Here is an 18,029-nt window from a genome sequence, read left to right as displayed (position 1 = left end):
AACAAAAAAAATACTATTTAGCGCAAAATAATTCATTTAGCAACAGTGCCGAAACTAAAAAAATTATCTGGAATTTGTAACGCTAAAATTGGATTCAACCTACATTGCTTTCTTTGCTTAACTGAGTAATCAGCAATTCTTTTGTTTAAGAAATTTTTTTTTGTTTTTCACAAAACGTAATGTAGAAAAAAAAAAAGAATTTTAATATTGTATTTTTCTTTACATCAATGGTAAAATGTTTGTGTGCGATCTGTTTTCAATTGGTCTACTTTTATAACAATATCAATCTCAATTTGTAAAATTCTTAGCTTCTTATAAAACACCATGCATATAATTAGTGTTGGTACATTTATTGCTATTTTACCCCAAACAAAGCACAGTGCTATTTGGATATAGTGTGCTACTATTTGGGAGATATTTTGCAGGGAGTTGAGCAGCAACACTTGAACTTCTGCATGTCAGTACAGTTAGGGTGGCAAGAACTAAGGGGAGAATTCTAAAGTCTAGCAGTTGGAAGGAAGGAAAGGCTTTCCAGTACCTAGGGATCTCTACTGTGTAGAGGTGGAATATTGCTGCTTCTGGGGTTTTTAAGGATTTTATTCATCGAGGTGGTACCAGGGCTTGAAATTCATTGGGGACATTTCATTAAAATACTTTAAAATAGGCACAAGGATGCAATATTTAGTACATGGGACAAGGGTTAAGGTTTGGTTGACAAAGCAATATCTATCAGGTTCGTTTTTTAACCCTGTTTTTGAGAGAAAGGCTAATAGAACATAAAGCATCCCAGATGTGGTAACAATACTCTATGCATGGGCGGATGGTGGCCTTGTAGAGGTACAGCATACTCTCTGGTGTAAGTAACACCTTTTTTGCAGCAGTCTTGGCAATGCCCTCAATGTATCCGTTCCAATTCATGTACCCTATTAATGTTAAGCCGAGGAGTTTGAATGAAGAGCTTTCAGGAAGTGTATCATTAGCTATGGCTATCAGTGGTTGACAAAGTTCCTTGTAATTATTAAAGGAAAGAAGCTTAGTCTTGGTAGCATTAAATGTTACCATCCATTTATATTCCCGTTCCACTATGGCCTGGAGGTCTTCTAAGTTTTTTCCACTCGTATCTGTAATAGAGCATTGTGTCATCAGCAAATATACCCATCTCAGTAACAATTCTATCAGAGAGGTCATTTATGAATAAGAGGAATAATAAAGGTCCAAGGATTGTACTATTGAGGCACACCCATATTTATATTATGTTTTGACGTATGACAATGGAGAACAACTTGGATTTATCTCTTATTTAAGAAAGATTTGATTATGTCAAGTAATCGTCCAGTAATACAATATGATTAAATTTTTATAAGATCATCATCGTGCCATACCCTGTTAAAGGCCTTACATATATCTAAGGATACTATACTAGCCTCCCCTTCCTTATTTAGTGTATGGCGTATACATTTAGAGATTACACTTAAAATATCTGTTGTAGAATGGGTTTGCCTAAATCCATACTCTTGGTCGGAAAGAAATTTATTATCTATGAGATAGTGGACTAGTGCTTGGTTAATTAAAGACTCAATTTTGGCAAAGAGAGGCCGGGAGCTAGCAACTGATAATTGCCACTTCTGGCTAAATATCTGTTAAGCAGTTTCACTATGGGGGGATAAGATACAAGGTTGAAAAGTGACATGAATGAACCAGTGCCCCTAATGAGGAGTGCTCTGGCCCTAGATACATAAGTGTGAGTAGCCCTGTCAGCATTCCTTGCTGAGACCACTAAGACAATAAGCAATAGACTTGCTCTTCCTGAAAGCCAGGTGGCAAGATCTAAGATGGTGAACCTTCTAGGAATACCCAGAACATTTGTTTCAGTCTGATAGCTAAAAGGCCACCAATATAGCCCAGTTTCTGTCAGACTGATTTTCAAGGTCACAATGTTGATTTGGATGCTACGGGTGAATTGTAAAAATCAGTTCCCTGTTAATTGAACACAGGAATGGGGCGTTTTGGCATGGCTGATTTTGTGTGGCCATTTCGGTTTGGCAAATTCAATGACATGCATGATTTGACAGAGGAACAATTCGGTATTGATCATGCTAGTCACATTTATATAAAGGTTTTATGACTTTTTTTAAATTATAAAAAGACAGTATGAAAATATATCACTTTTTAAAAAAATATTTTTTTGTAAAACTTTTTTTGGTTAATTATTTTCTCATTAATTTTTTAAGGATAAAAACGTTAAAAAATATTTTAAAGTTCTTTTGGTAAAGTTCTTATGTTAGTGAAAAGTCATTCTAAACATGGTGAGGAGAGGATGTTTCGTGCCTTATCTGTACTTTTACCTAACAATTTAATAAAAGTATATTGTGAGACTTCAATTTAACTTGAAAATACTATTTAAAAAATAGCATGGTAACATAAGTGAATAAGTGAACTGTCTTTTTTAAATTAAGAAAAACAATATGAAAATGTAATCTCATTATTGATGACTGAGTATTGTCTGTTTTTGTGTTTTGTTTCAAATAAGCACGGTTATTTTTGAAGTTCATTTATTTAATTAAAAAAAATCAATATGAAAATATCATCTCCTTGTTGACGACCAAATGTTGTCTGTTTTTCGTGTTGTTTTTTATATAGACATCACCACTTATCAAGGCCAAGAGGCCACTCGAGGATAAGGGTTAAAGAGTGTACAGTAGAAATTAAACAATATATTAACCGTTAGTAATGGAGATTTGGTAAATTTGTTGACTTATATGGAACGGCTCATCAAAAACTTGTTTACATTAGACTTGAAGACAACTATATTGTAGTCAGCTGGAAAGCAGAAAAACGGAAGACAATTCCATAGATGTGCAGTTCTAAGAAAGAAGCTTTGCTCATAAAATCTACATTTAAGTTTAGGCACAGATAAAGAGTGGGGGGAATTAGTGATAGTGTTTTCTGCTAAACGTGTGTTTCTTGTGAAAGTTTGGCGAGGGTGGACTATAGAATGGAGCTCAGCCGAGCACTTGCCATGAAAATAACGATAAAACAGAGACAAACTCGCAACATCTCTTCTATCAGAAAGCGGTTGCAGGGAAGAGAAAAGGACATCCCCCACAAGGCTAGGAAGTCAATTTTGAACTCTATCAAGGCAGGATGAGTCCTTTCTAGCAGCTACTACCCAGATGTGGCAACAGTACTCCATCTTTGGGCGTACCTGGCTCTTATATAGATAGAGAATATAGATAGAGATATCTACTGGATCGATAGAAAGATCCCACCATTTTTCCAGAGGCCTTGGCAACAGATTTAATGTATGTGTTCCATTTAAGATCAAGAGTAAAGTGAAGCCCAGAAGCTTGTCAAAACATGGAGCCTCCCCAAGACGAGAGCTATTCATTTCAATTGATGCCAGATGGGGATCAGAGCGTTAAAATAAAAAGATTCAAAGTATTTAATGTTTATATCAATTTACCCGTTTTTAAGGAAAAATCATGTCTTTGCAAAACGCCTTTTGGTTATTTTTTTAATTAATTTTATAAGGATGAATAGCTTAAAAAATATTGGAATTTTATTTAGTTGGGAAAAACAATATGAAAATATAATCTTGCTAACGACCGAGTGTTTTCTGTTTTTGTGTTGTGCTTTAAATAAACTCAGTTATTTTTAATTTTTCATATTTTTTTAATGATTTTTGTATCAATTTTATTCAATGAAAAATGTCTTCGTTTCCTGAATTAATTTTATAAATATAAGTAGAAACTTTTACTATAAAGATGAAGCGCTAATTTGATGCCAAAATGGCTACATCTAAGCTAGGCCAAAATGGTGAAGTCAAATCAGATATGCCAAAACGTATGTAACCTATTTAACACATACGAAAATCTAGGTCAACAGATTTTATAGTTTAAAATGATTTCTTTCATTGGAAATTCTGAATTTTATTTTTATTATAAATATATTTTTATAATTGGACTTTCATTACTATAAGAAATATTCTTAATAAAGCATTTCCTTTCCATATTTAAAATAGCTTTCTATATAATAATGTGTCTTATTTAAGGAGCAATGTTAACATTGCAGAAACTAAATTTCACAATTTATTGCTGATTTCTGAAGACATTCCTCACAATTGATAATTATCGATTGTTATACGCTTGTATCTTAGATTTTATTCATAGACTGGTAATAAATTCACTGAATAATACTATTTATTTTTATTGGTATTAATTTTTTACGTTGGTAAACAATTATCTTCCGCATTCATGTACTCTGGCCATGCATTTGTCTCCTCCATCTTGAGGTACCGCCAACAATGATGCTAAAATTATACCTGAACCATCTCATTTTCACTAGTAATGAAAACTGGCAAACAAATGTGGTTCATTAACCTTTTACTTTTGTAGCCTCTATGAATAAAGCCTAATTTTTTAGCAAAGAATTTGAAAAAGTACTAAAAACTTACAAATACAAATAATATGTAAAAACAGAAAGTAGCACAATTCTGTCCAGAAAAAGTGATGATCAGGAAATGGGTAATTATTTTATTCTAAATTTATTCAAAGAATTTTTTCTTCTCTAGAAAATCTTAAATATTGACATAAAACAAAATGAAAGATGTTTTCCTCTATCTACATATACGTTAAGTGTTACACACATGAAAATAGTTACATTGGTGATATAAAAAAATAAATAATAATTATGTGTTGACTTTATAGAGGAAAGTTACCTGCAAAGTTAAGGTAATTGATAAAATAAACAATGAAATTCTATGATCATCTTAGGAAAATATATTAAAAAATGGTCCATAACACATGCCAAAATTCGAGAGAGTAAATAAAGGAACCTTCTTTCCACTTCAATGCATACCTGTCCGTTTTTTTCTCTATACTTCTTATGAAAGAATGGCTTTTTGCACCTGATGAACAGCAGCATGTGCTGCGGCTCTACAGCTGAAGCTGAGTTGCTGATTTAAATGCTCGTGTTATATTGTGTATATAATAGACTATGTAGTGTACATGTTCATGTAATTGTGTATATCATTTATATAACAAGTGTCTAAATAAATGTATGCTTACATATTTGTTTATTACAGTTCGCATCATCTAAGGGATGTGTGTATACATGTCAGTGTTTATTAAGCAAGTGCATGTGTTAATGTTTATGCATATGAAATCTGACAGTTCACAACTGAACAAATAAATATTTGAGAGATAGTTTTTTACCAAGATGAATACACGTCTTTGACTGGTGTGCACCAGACAAAGGAAGAACATACCTTCTTTTTAGTCACAACTCTTCAACGTGCTGTCCTGAAATGGAAGACACTTCTCTCCAAAGAACACATGATGAACAATTTATATTTTCCTATTTACTACCAAAGTTGTATGCTCTTGGAATGCACGCTTTTTTCTTTTTTGTGTCTTGTTTTCTTTAGTAAGCCACTCAAAATGCTCCATAACTAATCTACCAACTCTCTGACCAAACTCTAACTCCCAGGCCTTTTCTGTATATCCAACTCTTCAAATAACTTTTAACTGGTCTGCAAAATATATGAAAATCCTTTCTTTGTTAATTTGACGCTCTGACGTTACATAACAAGGTCAGTCCTTATTTCAGGTCCTTGTTTTGATAACTAAATTCTATTTGATTATGTTTCTAAAATATTCATAAATTTTTCATTATAAATATCTTACTGTAAATATGTCCTTTTGCGCATTCTTTTTGCTATTGAATCATTTTTCTCAATACATTCCTTTTTGTTATTGAAATTTTTTCTGTTAAATGAACATTGAAAATTGTAACCACTTTCGCATCAGTTAGGTAATTCAGCGTTTTCCAAGATACGAATATTCAACACAGGCATGTGCAGGTTACGAGAAAACCTATGTTTGCCTAGTTCCCAGGTCTCCTTTCTTGGCATAGCAAGCTGTGAGTTTGTTGAAAAGGAGTATTGCCTCATTTTCAGAGGCAAAAGCTTGAAAGGTGTGGTCGACGTATCTGAAATATATTGATTGATATATTACACCCCATGATGTGTCACCTATTTTTTATTTTTTTGCATAGGCCAACGATTAACTCCTGATTAGTTTTTGGTGAAAGGGGCCCCTGGGGTTTTGCCAATTATTTTCTTTAAAGAAATATATATATATATATATATATATATATATATATATATACCATAGAAACTTGAGAAAATCACTATTGAGAAACGAGTCTGGATAATATTTGTCTTGATGAAGGTAGCAAAAATTAAACATGATTCTTGGGTTCTCTAAAGATTTACTCATTTAGTGCCGTACATTCCCCAAATCCACTGTCGATTCAATAATGGCAATAGAGGCAGTTGAAGAGTATTTCTGGCATACTGTTGTTAGATCCCTGTATAGCGCCGATTTCTAGATGGGTGTGTATGGACTAAATGTAAACAGTTATGAAGTCTGTGTACATCAGTATATGACAAAGCAGCTCCTTTTTAGATAGAACACTTCTTTCGCATATAAGCATGTGGGTGATAAAAAGAGTGTTTAGCTAATGCTTGGCCACATTTAACTTAGTAGCACACTGCAACTTTCTGGTATATTCAATTTGCAGTGGAAATACAAATAAAGAAAGCACTCAATTTAGATTAATGAAATGTTCAAATGTTCCTAGACAGTTGAGGCACCAGAAAGGAAAATTACATCATTTTCTTAACAACGGAAATAACATGACATATATATTTTGGCATTAAGTGAAATATACTTTGCTAGTCATTCACAACTCGAAGAAATAAAAGAGGTGAGTGTTTTAGTGTTCTAGTAACAGTTAACAAGAGTTACGTCAATCGAAAGTAAGGTTTTACGTTTTGTCTGATATTGCAAAAACATACTGTCATTTCCTGAAACCATCTCTGGCCGGGTTATAATATAATAATAATGTTTCTTCCTTTCTCAGCACAATGAAAATCATATAACAATTCTAGGTATGTGTACTAAGCAATACCTGTGTCGAATACTCTTGTGTCAAGTTAGAAAATATCTGGTTATTTTTCTAAGATGTCTCATATGATTTTTTTAAATTTAATTAATCTACAGTTTGTGAACTCCGTCCTGTATGGCTGAAAACCAAAAACAAGCATAATGCTAATAAGTAAACGATGATATTGAAAATATTGAATTTCATTTTTTTTTATTTACAGATGTTCCTGATTAAATACCTTCATTAAATTTTAATGGATACTCATTTTCTTTAAACATCATTCTCTAAGCAATTGTGTGTGAATATATATTTCCCAGATACCTTATTATGAAAAAGTCTCTGTAACAAAAAAACTATATATCATTACAGTATGAGAAACCATTACACGAATACCTCTTACCTGCATTACACTAAATAAATGTTATATTCTTGCAAAGTAAGTGGCGTTTCTCACATTTGTTTACGCATCAATAAATTCAGACTACAAATGCAGGAATAAAATACCATATTTTTATAGCTACGTTCTTGTTCCAAGACCAATTTTATTGAAACATGAAGATACACAGTGGGGAAAAGCCACATTCTTGTGAAATGTGTGAATATTCTTGTTCTAGAAATTCAACATTAATGAGACACATGAAAACTCATACTGGAGAAAAGCCACATTCTTGTGACGTGTGTGGACATTCTTATTCTGAAAAATCATCATTAGTGAGACATATGAGAACTCATACTGGGGAAAAGCCACATTCTTGTGAAGTGTGTGGATATTCTTATTCTGAAAAATCAATGCTAATTAGACATATTAGAACTCATACTGGGGAAAAGCCACATTCCTGTGAAGTGTGTGGATTCTCATGTTCTGAAAAATCTACATTAGTTAGACATATTAGTAATCACACTGGGGAAAAGCAATATTGTTGTAAAGTTTGTGGATATTCTTGTTCTGTCAAGTACGATTTAGTGAGACATATGAAAACTCACACTGCAGAAAGGCCACATTCTTGTGAAGTGTGTGGATATTCTTGTTTAAAAAAATTAAATCTACTAAGACATATGAAAACTCACACAGGAGAAAAACCATATTCTTGTCAAGTGTGTGGATATTCTTGTTCTGAAAAATCAAATTTAGTGAGACATATAAGAACTCACACTGGAGAAAAACCATATTATTGTGAATTGTGTGAATATTCTTGTTCTGCCCAATATGATCTAGTGAGACATATGAGAACTCATACTGGAGAAAAGCCATATTATTGTGACGTGTGTAAATATTCTTGTACCGAAAAATCAAAGTTAGTCATACATATGAGAACTCATACTGGAGAGAAGCCATATTCTTGTGAAATCTGTGGATATTCTTGTGCGCAAAAATCATATTTACTGACTCATATCAGAACTCACACTGGGGAAAAGCCACATTCTTGTGCAGTGTGTGGGTATTCGTGTTATAAAAAGTCATACTTAGTTACTCATATGAGAACTCACACTGGAGAAAAGCCATATTCGTGCACAGTATGTGAATATTCTTGTTCTCATAAATCAAGTATAGTGACGCATATGAAAAAAACACACAATTGGTGAAAGCCATTATTCTTGCAAAATACGTGCATAATTTTTCTTTAAAACAAAAAAATTACTTCTGATTGTATTGCAAAGATGTAAATATCTCTCAAAAGTTGTTAGATAAAATGAAAATAAAAGATGTTGATGAAGCACTTTGTTTATGAAAACAAACCTGAATTTGCATAAACCCATTGGAACAAGTAAAAATTAATGCGGACATGGTCAATGGATATGTCAAAATAAAACTTGTTTCAAGTCTATTAATTCTTGCCACTAGACTCAAGCAGTGACAATTCCAGAGGTGTGGTTGGCAGTCAAGATTTTGTAAAAGAGGCTTTTAATCATTTTCTACTTTACGTTTATATGTTGATTGTGTGTGAAAGGAAATGATAAAAGCATACCTCCAAAACGAAAGAAACGTATATTTATGTCTTAAAACATTACAGCAACAAATGTTGAAAAAAAATTTATTAGAATTTCAGGCACAAATAAATCAACATTAAAAAATTACTGGATAAATAATTAACAATCAAGAAAGATGAGACAACGTTTGAGATCTTGAGAGAGACGCTGAGAATATTCTAGATAACGTGGGTGACATCACGAATGTACCAATGAGGGGAATAAATATTGCTACAAAGAACAAGCGAGTTTATAGTTATTTTCTATTCTTTGTCTTGGTTTTCTTTGTGAGTGAAACTGCACATAACGTGTTTTGGTTTGCGAGCAGTGTTACAACACTTTGTTTTTTTAAACCAAAATGTATTTAGTTATATATTTTTTTAATCTGGCTCATTATTTACAAAATTAAATTCCATTACGACTCCAAATATATTTGACATTTTTCTCTTAGCTGAAATTCCACACTTTAAAATTATAACTTTAATAAATTAATTATTTACTAAAGTTTAAAAGGTAATGGGTCTTTTATATTCTATGATCGTTACTTAATAAATACTGAAAATTAGATTAAAATCGGTTGTTTTTCTTGAATGTTTGTGTTTTTAAGTGTATAGAGCAATCAAAATAGTGCTTGACCATTATATTTTGCACGCACCTATCTAATCCAACGGTATTATATGAAAGCCTATCTTAATATTTGCGAAAGGTTTTGAAATGTTCTTTTGGGAATCTGCATGCTTTAACATAAAAAGAAGTTTGATAGTCAGATTTGAATAAATTACCTTTGTTTTAGGTATAACATTTATTTAATATCTTCTAGTCATCCATTTTATAAGTACAAATATAACAGGAAAATTTTAAGTCCAAGATATGTACATATACAAGGCCACCATTCACTCATATATGAAATATTGTTATCACATTTGGGCTGGGGTATCTGCTATTAGTTTCTCACTCATAGACAGGGTTCAAAGGAGAGTCGGCAACCTGATAGGTACTGAACTGTCATTTCATTGACAAAATGTTGCATTTCTCTACCTGTTTACAAAGCTGCGTATAGATTCTCGTTCATCGCTGGTAAACGTGTATAAAAAATTGTAGGAATCATGGAGAAAAGTAGATTTTTGAGTATAAAATGTTGCGAGTAAATATGTTAACATTCTCGTTATAGTAGCTATTTAAATTTTTGAGAGCAAATAAAATAGGGTGCATTATTTTTGGAATGTCCGTTGTATATTATAAAAATGAATTCAAGTTATTCGATTTTAGCTTATTTTTGGAAAAAAATATTAGTATGATCTAAGCCATAGAAAATGATTAATATTTTTTTGCCATTCAGGGATAAGGGGTATTGCATGTACAGTAATCAATGGGATAATATAGTAGTTGTTAGTAATGCGGATTTGATAAAGTGTCTTACTTAAGAGTGCGGTTTATCAGGAATTTGTTTATGTTGAACTTGAAGACATCAAAGTTGTAGTCAGGTGGAAAACAGGCAAACGGAAGAGCATTCCACGGGCGTGCACTTCTAAGAAAGAAGCTTTGTTCATGGAATCTCCGTTTGAATTTAGGCACAGATAAAGAGTGGGAGAAAATTATTGTCAGTGGTTTCAGCTAGACGGGTGGTTTCGTGAAAGATTTGCAAGGAGGGACCAGAGATTAGAACTCAGACGAGCACTTGCCATGGAAATAACGATAAAACAAAGACAGGCTCACAACATCTCTTCTGTGGGAGCGAGGTTACATGAAAGAGAAACGGGCATCCCCCACTAAGCTATGAAGTCTATTTTGTACTCTGTCAAGGCAGGATAGGCTGTTTTTAGCAGCTCCTGCCCAGATGTGGCAGCAGTACTCCATCCTTAGACGCACTGGACTTTTATACACATAAAGAATTGCATCAGCAGTGAGATATCTTCTGGAGCGGTAGAAGGATGCCACAATTTTTTCAGCGATCTTGGCAACAGACTTGATGGACGTGTTCCATTTCAGATCAGGAGTAAAGGTCAAACTCAGAAGCTTGTCAAAACATGGAGCCTCCCTAAAACGAGCGATCCATTTTAATTAATGCCAAATGGGGATCATAGCGTTGATGATGTAAAGATAAGAACTTGGTTTTAAATGCATTAAAAGTAACCAGCCACCTTTTTTCAAAGTGTACCACGCGCTCAAGATTAAAGGAGAGAGAATCAGAGAGATTTTATCATTTACTGCCTTTGATATTTTGCCATAGATTGTCGTGTCATCAGCATAGATGTCAATGAATGATTTAAGTATGTGTTTTGGGAGATAATTGATGTAGATCAGGAAGAGAGTTGTGCCCAGGATTGACCCCTGAGGGACTCCAGCATTAATACTGTGGGTTTCTGATTTCTGCCCATCAACCACTAATCTTATGAGCCTATTGGAGAGAAATGATTTAATAATTGAGAAAACATTTCCAGTTATACCGTAGCTGGAAATCTTGTGAAGTAGGCCTTTATGCCATACCTTATCGAAGGCCATTGCCCTAGAAAGGAAGCCTTTGTCGAGATATTCATTAATCGTCTGAGATATAACCGTTAGCACATCTGCTTTAGATCTAACAGAACGGAAACCATATTGCATGTCAGTATGAAGATTATTTCTGCTTAGGTGGTTGATTACTTCTTTATTTAATATGGATTCCAGCAACTTACTCATGACACACAGGAGACTTATTAGTCTGTACTGAGAGGGAGATGACCTATCACTTGAATTCTAAAATACAGGACATACTGATGAGGTTTTCCATGGTAATGGGAAGCATTTCTCCTTAAAACAACGCTTAAACAGTTTTGTAAGTATGAGCCAAGTTCTAGTTGAATCTTTTTCAACACTATAATTGGAATGCCGTCAGGGCCACTTGTCTTATGGAATCAAGGTTCTTGATTAGCTTGGCGACTTCACGCACAGACATCTGTATGCTACATAATGTGTTGTCTGTTATATGAGGAAATACAGGGAGTTGATTGCCTTAGTCACATAGGGTAGAATTAGCTGCAAAGTTCTTGGCAAATAGTTTGGCTTTGTCTGATGCTGACGAGATGACCTCAGGTCTATTGATGATCGTTGGTATAGAACGCACGCTTCTGTTTAGGATCCTGTTTGCTATTTGCCAAAACTGATGGGAACGAAGCCACTGCTCAGCTACTTTGGATTTAACGGACTGAGCATATAGCTCTCTTGCATATTTTATTACTCTTTTACACTGGTTGCTGGCAGTCCTGAAAGCAGATTTAGTCTCAGTACATCTATTACGTTAGTAGCTATGGAAAAAAATGATTTCTGTGCGCAATGGCAGTAGCACATTCAGGGGAGAACCAGGGCTGGCTGTTAGGTTTTTGTTGGAATTTTTTGGATGGTATGAATCCGTCTATGCCTACAATTAACCATTCGGTCAGGTCTTATAATATAGAGGACACATCCTTTTTAAACGTGGAATGCAGAGGTAGGTCAGATATAAATGTACGGAAGCTACCCCAGTCAGCCATAGAGTATCGATATACTGTACGGGGAGAGGTACATCTGAAGACCTATTACATTTTATTTTTTATCTTAACTGATACAACCGAGTGGTCAGAAGATCCCAGAAGAGATAGAACGGAACATGGACATAGCTCAGGGGATGTGAGAAAAAGGTCTAGAAGGCTTGCATACTGACCAGTAGTATCGGGCCACAGGTCGGTTCGTGAACAATCTGAGTGAGGTCATAGGCAATGGCGAAGTCATTATAGAACCTCCCCTCATCATCTATCTTGTTTGAGTGGGTCAGTCATTCCACATTGTCGACATTTAAGTCACCACAGATGTGAATGTTAGCCGAAGGATGAGCAGACAGGATGTGGTCAATTTTCTCAGATATACTCTTAAAGAGAGTAACTCCACTGTTGTGGGGGCGATAGAGGGCAAATATAAATGCAGTGGTGTAAACAAGTGCAACCCGGAAGCACATATAAGGTAAATTAGGGTCTTCTCTGGAGATAGCCCTACCACACGGAAAGCCGTCTTTAATGTAGGCACATATTCCATGTCCATGGCGATCTTGGGGGTCAGATTTAGATGTTACGTTAGAGTATCCTTTAATTATGGACTCATCTAGGGAAGTGGTCCGCCCTATGCCAGTTTCGCTTAGGAACAATATGTCCAGTTTTTTCTCCTGCAATTGAGTTTCAACCTCTAGAAGGTTGAAACGTAGACCACTGATGTTGGAGAAGGAGACATGGTAGTAGGGGGTCTATATTCGAGGATGGGTTCTAGGTTTATTCGTGTATTTTTTCTGGAGATATTTCATGTTGAGGTTTTGGGATGTGTGGAATAGGTCAACAGACTAGGTTAGAGCAGGATATAGAGGGAAAGTAAGAGTGAAAAAGACAGGATTTTTTGTAGCACATGATAAGGTAAAGCTGTAACAATTACTCACTAGTATAGCATCGAGATGCCCCACCAGAAATTACTGGATAATCCAGAATCCATTCACCAAATGGCAATACAGCAGCCCCAGTACCTGCGGATAGGATAGCCTCTTTAGTGGTTAATCCAAGGTTCGGGTTCCTGACTATCAGGCGGTTAACGTCAGCCCAGATGAAAAGTTTACCTTCAGCACCCTTACTAGTGACATGGCTACAAGGATAGACATAGAAACAAAATTTCCGACGTGTCATGCTACTTTTCACGCAAGTATTGCCAACCTGGAAAGCAGATTTTTCTACACCCTTTGCCAGAAAAATCACTCATTGGAAGTGAGAACTGAGGAACAAATAAGGAAAAGCGAGAGTTACTGGAGCTGCCGATAACATATATACAGTGCATTGTCTACTCTCCATTAAAAAAAAACAATGAAAAGTTAAAAAAAAAATAGGTACGAAGGACTTATTAATATTTGCTTAATAAAAATGCATTGCTCCATTTCTAATTTGGGACGATATTTGAAAATAGTCTCCCCTCCCATATTAATACGTGGATTTGTAATGTGATACACAAGGGATTACTTATCAGATATGAATAATTATAATAAAAATATTTAACCTTATTAGAAATTGGCATTTCTTCTTTGTTGCTGGGACAGAATTAATCCTTGAATTGGCTTCGTTCACATCATTTAAACTCGTAAGTCGTACTATATAAACGAGTTCTTAGTATTATATACGTATGATCAGGAGCAGCAAGGAAGGGGGGAGGCCTAAACTCAGCATGTGTTTTTTTCTGTTTTATTTTTACATATACCAAAGTTTCTGAATGATGATAAACTAATACATTAAATAAATACATTCCCAAATTATATTTGCATATTATCTGAACTCAAAAACACGCGGCTTTTTTTCTTCTAAAGTATGCATTACTTCTAGCTAAAGTTAATACATAACCCTAAAGGTATTACCTCTTAACCAGCTTTTTAAACGAGTTAAAAAAACCCAGACCTTTTCAATTGGATAAAAGTTCTATTCTAGCATATTTATTATGGGGTGGTCGAACATTCTGGCATTAGATAGATAATTTAATGTTGAATTTAAAAGAAATAAATAAAAATACAAAACTCACCAAGACCAACCCCCTTCCCCTCCAACCGCCACCCAACATACCCTTTAAATATCGGCATAAAAGCAGACTGACTGGCTGGCATTCGTCCTCTTTAAGTTATCGCCTCCAAGATAAGTCGAACGTTATGATCCCTAAAGTTAAGAAACTTTTCTGTTCGTAACTTTTGCAGCCTAATAATCTAAAAATACCAACATGTCTAGATTTTTATTTTTTATTTTTCCTTCTTACAGGTTTGACTCTAATCCTGAATATTTGTCTTGTTTTCTTATCTTTCTTCTAAATATTTTTTTGTCAAAAATACTATTATTAACCAATATTTTTTCTTATATTTAAAACATAAAAAATGTCTCCCATGAAATTGAGCATTTCCCAAGTTATATTTGCATATTATCTGAATTCAAAAACACGCGGCTTTTTGTATTTTTTCTTAAATATGCATAATAATTCTAGCAAAAGTTAATACAAAACCCTAAAGGTATTACTTCTTAACCAGCTTTTTAAACGAGTTAAAAAAAAACCAGACTTTTTCAATTTGATAAAAGTTCTATCATAGTATATTTATTATGGGGTGGAGCTGGAACGATTTAACATCCCAGCTCGACCTAGATAAAGACAAAAAGTATCCATGCATTAACATGGGAGGAGAGTACTATCCTAAGCCGTGAATGGGGCAACGGAAAAAGTAGATATTAATAAGTCCTCCTCACCTTTTTTTAATTTTTATTTTATTTTATTTATTTGTTTTTGTTTTTTCAATAGAGAGTAGACAATGCATGTGGATGTGTTATCGGCAGTTCCAGTAACTCTCGCTTCTCCTTTTTTGTCCTTCAGTCCTCATTTCCAATGAGTGATTTTTCTGACAAAGGGTGAAGAAAAAGCTGCTTTCTAGGTCGGTAGTACTTTGCAAAGAGTAGCCTGAGATGTTGGAAAATTTCTGTTTCTATGTCTATCCTTGTGGCCATGTCACTAGTAAGGGTACTAGAGGTAAACGTTTCCTCTGTGCTGACGTTACCCGCCTGATAGTCAGGGACCCGAACCTTGGATTAACCACTAAGGAAACTGTCCTATCAGCAGGTGCAAAGTACCGGGGCTGTTGTATTGCCATTTGGTGAATGTATTTTGGACCATACAGTAGTTTCTGGTAGGGCCTCTCGATGCCATACTAGTAGGTAATTGTTACGGCTTTACCTTACCATGTGCCACAAAATAATTCTTGTCTTTTTCTCTCTTATTTTCCCTCTCTGTTCAGATGACACGACCATCTATGGCAAAACATCAAAGGCTGTAAATGACAAAGTTTTCTCTAATTCTCTCTCCTCTGATCTTGAGCACTTGGTACAATGTGGAAAAAGGTGACTGGTCACTTTTAATGGATCCAAAACCAAGCTTCTATCTTTACATCATTAACGCTCTGATCCCCATCTGGCATCAATTGAAATGGATGGCTCTCGTCTTGGGGAGGCTCCATGTTTTGACAAGCTTCTGGGTTTGACCTTTACTCCTGATCTGAAATGGAACATGTACATCAAATCTGTTGCCAGGGACACTGAGAAAATGGTGGGATCCTTCTACCGCTCCAGAAGATATCTCACTACTGATGCAATTATCTATCTGTATAAAAGCCAAGTACGTCCAAGGGTGGAGTACTGCTGCCACATTTGGGCAGGAGTTGCTAAAAACAGCCTATCCTGCCTTGACAGAGTACAAAATAGACTTCGTGGTTTAGTGGGGGATGCCCTTTTCTCGTCCCTGCAACCTTTCTCCTACAGAAGAGACGTTGCGAGCCTGTCTTTGTTTTATTGTTATTTCCATGGCAGGTGCTTGTCTGAGCTCCAATCTCTCGTCCCCCCTCGCCAATCTTTCACGAGAAACACCCGTCTGGCTGAAACTACTATCAATAATTTTCTCCCACTCTTTATCTGTGCCTAAATCCAAACGTAGATTCCATGAGCAAAGCTTCTTTCTTAGAACTGCACGCCAGTGGAACTCTCTACCGCTTGCCTGATTCCCACCTGACTACAACTTGGACGTCTTCAAGTCCAGCATAAACAAACTGCTGACAAACCGCCCCCTTAAGTAAGACGCTATCAAAACCCCTAATACTAATGATTACTACAATACCATCTCATTGATTACTGTACACGCAATAACCCTTATCCCTGAGTGGTCTTCGGGCCTTGATAAGTGGTGACCCCCATGTAATAAATATTTAGATAGTAATAATAATAATAATAATAATAATAATAATAATAATAATCTACATAACATCTGGAAATCTTATGAATAATGAGGATTTCTTAGCATATAAAATAAGTCAAATAAATGAAGTAATATCATAACATGTTAATTCATTCTGTTGTGGATAGTTTTAAGAGAATAAATTGTTTTTACTAGTTGACGAAAATCTATATTACAGAATTCCATTTTAAATCTTTCACAACAACACATTATATGCTTAGAGTAATAGTTTACAAGAAATCAGTAAGCATATTCCAGACAAACTGATAGCAAATTTTTTTTTTTGTGAAAACATGAACCTTTTCTACTACTTATGTTTGAATGTTTATTATATGTTTGCATGATATGTTCACAATTTTCTATTATGTAAATGAATAAATATCATCAAGATCACTGACAAATTATAGCATATACATATGTAAGTCATGTGACGTTGAGTGTAACTCCGCAATAGAAGAGAAATGGGCCCAATTCAACACACATCAACACATACAAATATATATATATATATATATATATATATATATATATATATATATATATATATATACGGCATAATCACGTCGACATACTGGTTCTCGTCAGATCACTGAAGTTATGCAATGTTGAGCCTGGTTAATACCAGATGGATGACCATTTGAGAATTCTAGGCGCTGTATGTGCTCTCCGCTTATCATTTGTTTGCAGTCATCCACTGGATGACTCATCCAGTACATACATTTCACTTGCCAATGGTATTTAACAATGTCGTCTCAGTAGATGTGTGGTCGGAGATTGCGGACCTCCTGCCATAAACATTTCATGTGCAACCCTTCATAGATATCCATAGTCTGTCCAAGACTGAAGGAGTCTGCTGCTTCATATATATATATATATATATATATATATATATATATATATATATATATATATATATATATATATATATAGCTTAAGGTGTAAGAGGAAAAAAAGAAAGTTCTGTTCCACAAAAGGAGACTTATCCGGATAATGCCAAGCTCAACAATTATTATTCGAGCTTATACAATAGGACAACAAGAGTATGAAATGAAGACACAAAACTATATATGGGTAGATATAGAATGGATCATTTATTGAATAATGGAATACAGGAAAAATTTGGGGGATAAAAGGAACTCTTTATGCCAGGGCATTTCGAAGCCTAATACTTCTCACCAGAAGAGTAGAGATGGTGCTAGGTAGCATGGGGAAGATGCGGCGTCTAGCGTAAGGTTCATTGGGGACAAAAAAGATTAAGAGGGATTATAGAATGTTGGGGGATGGTTTATTGAATTCTGAATAAATAATGAGAAGTTTGT

This window comes from Euprymna scolopes, chromosome 5 (assembly GCF_053919585.1).
Source record: "Euprymna scolopes isolate OS-2025 chromosome 5, ASM5391958v1, whole genome shotgun sequence".
Lineage (NCBI taxonomy): Eukaryota > Metazoa > Mollusca > Cephalopoda > Sepiida > Sepiolidae > Euprymna > Euprymna scolopes.
Note: the sequence above shows the minus strand (reverse complement) of the source record.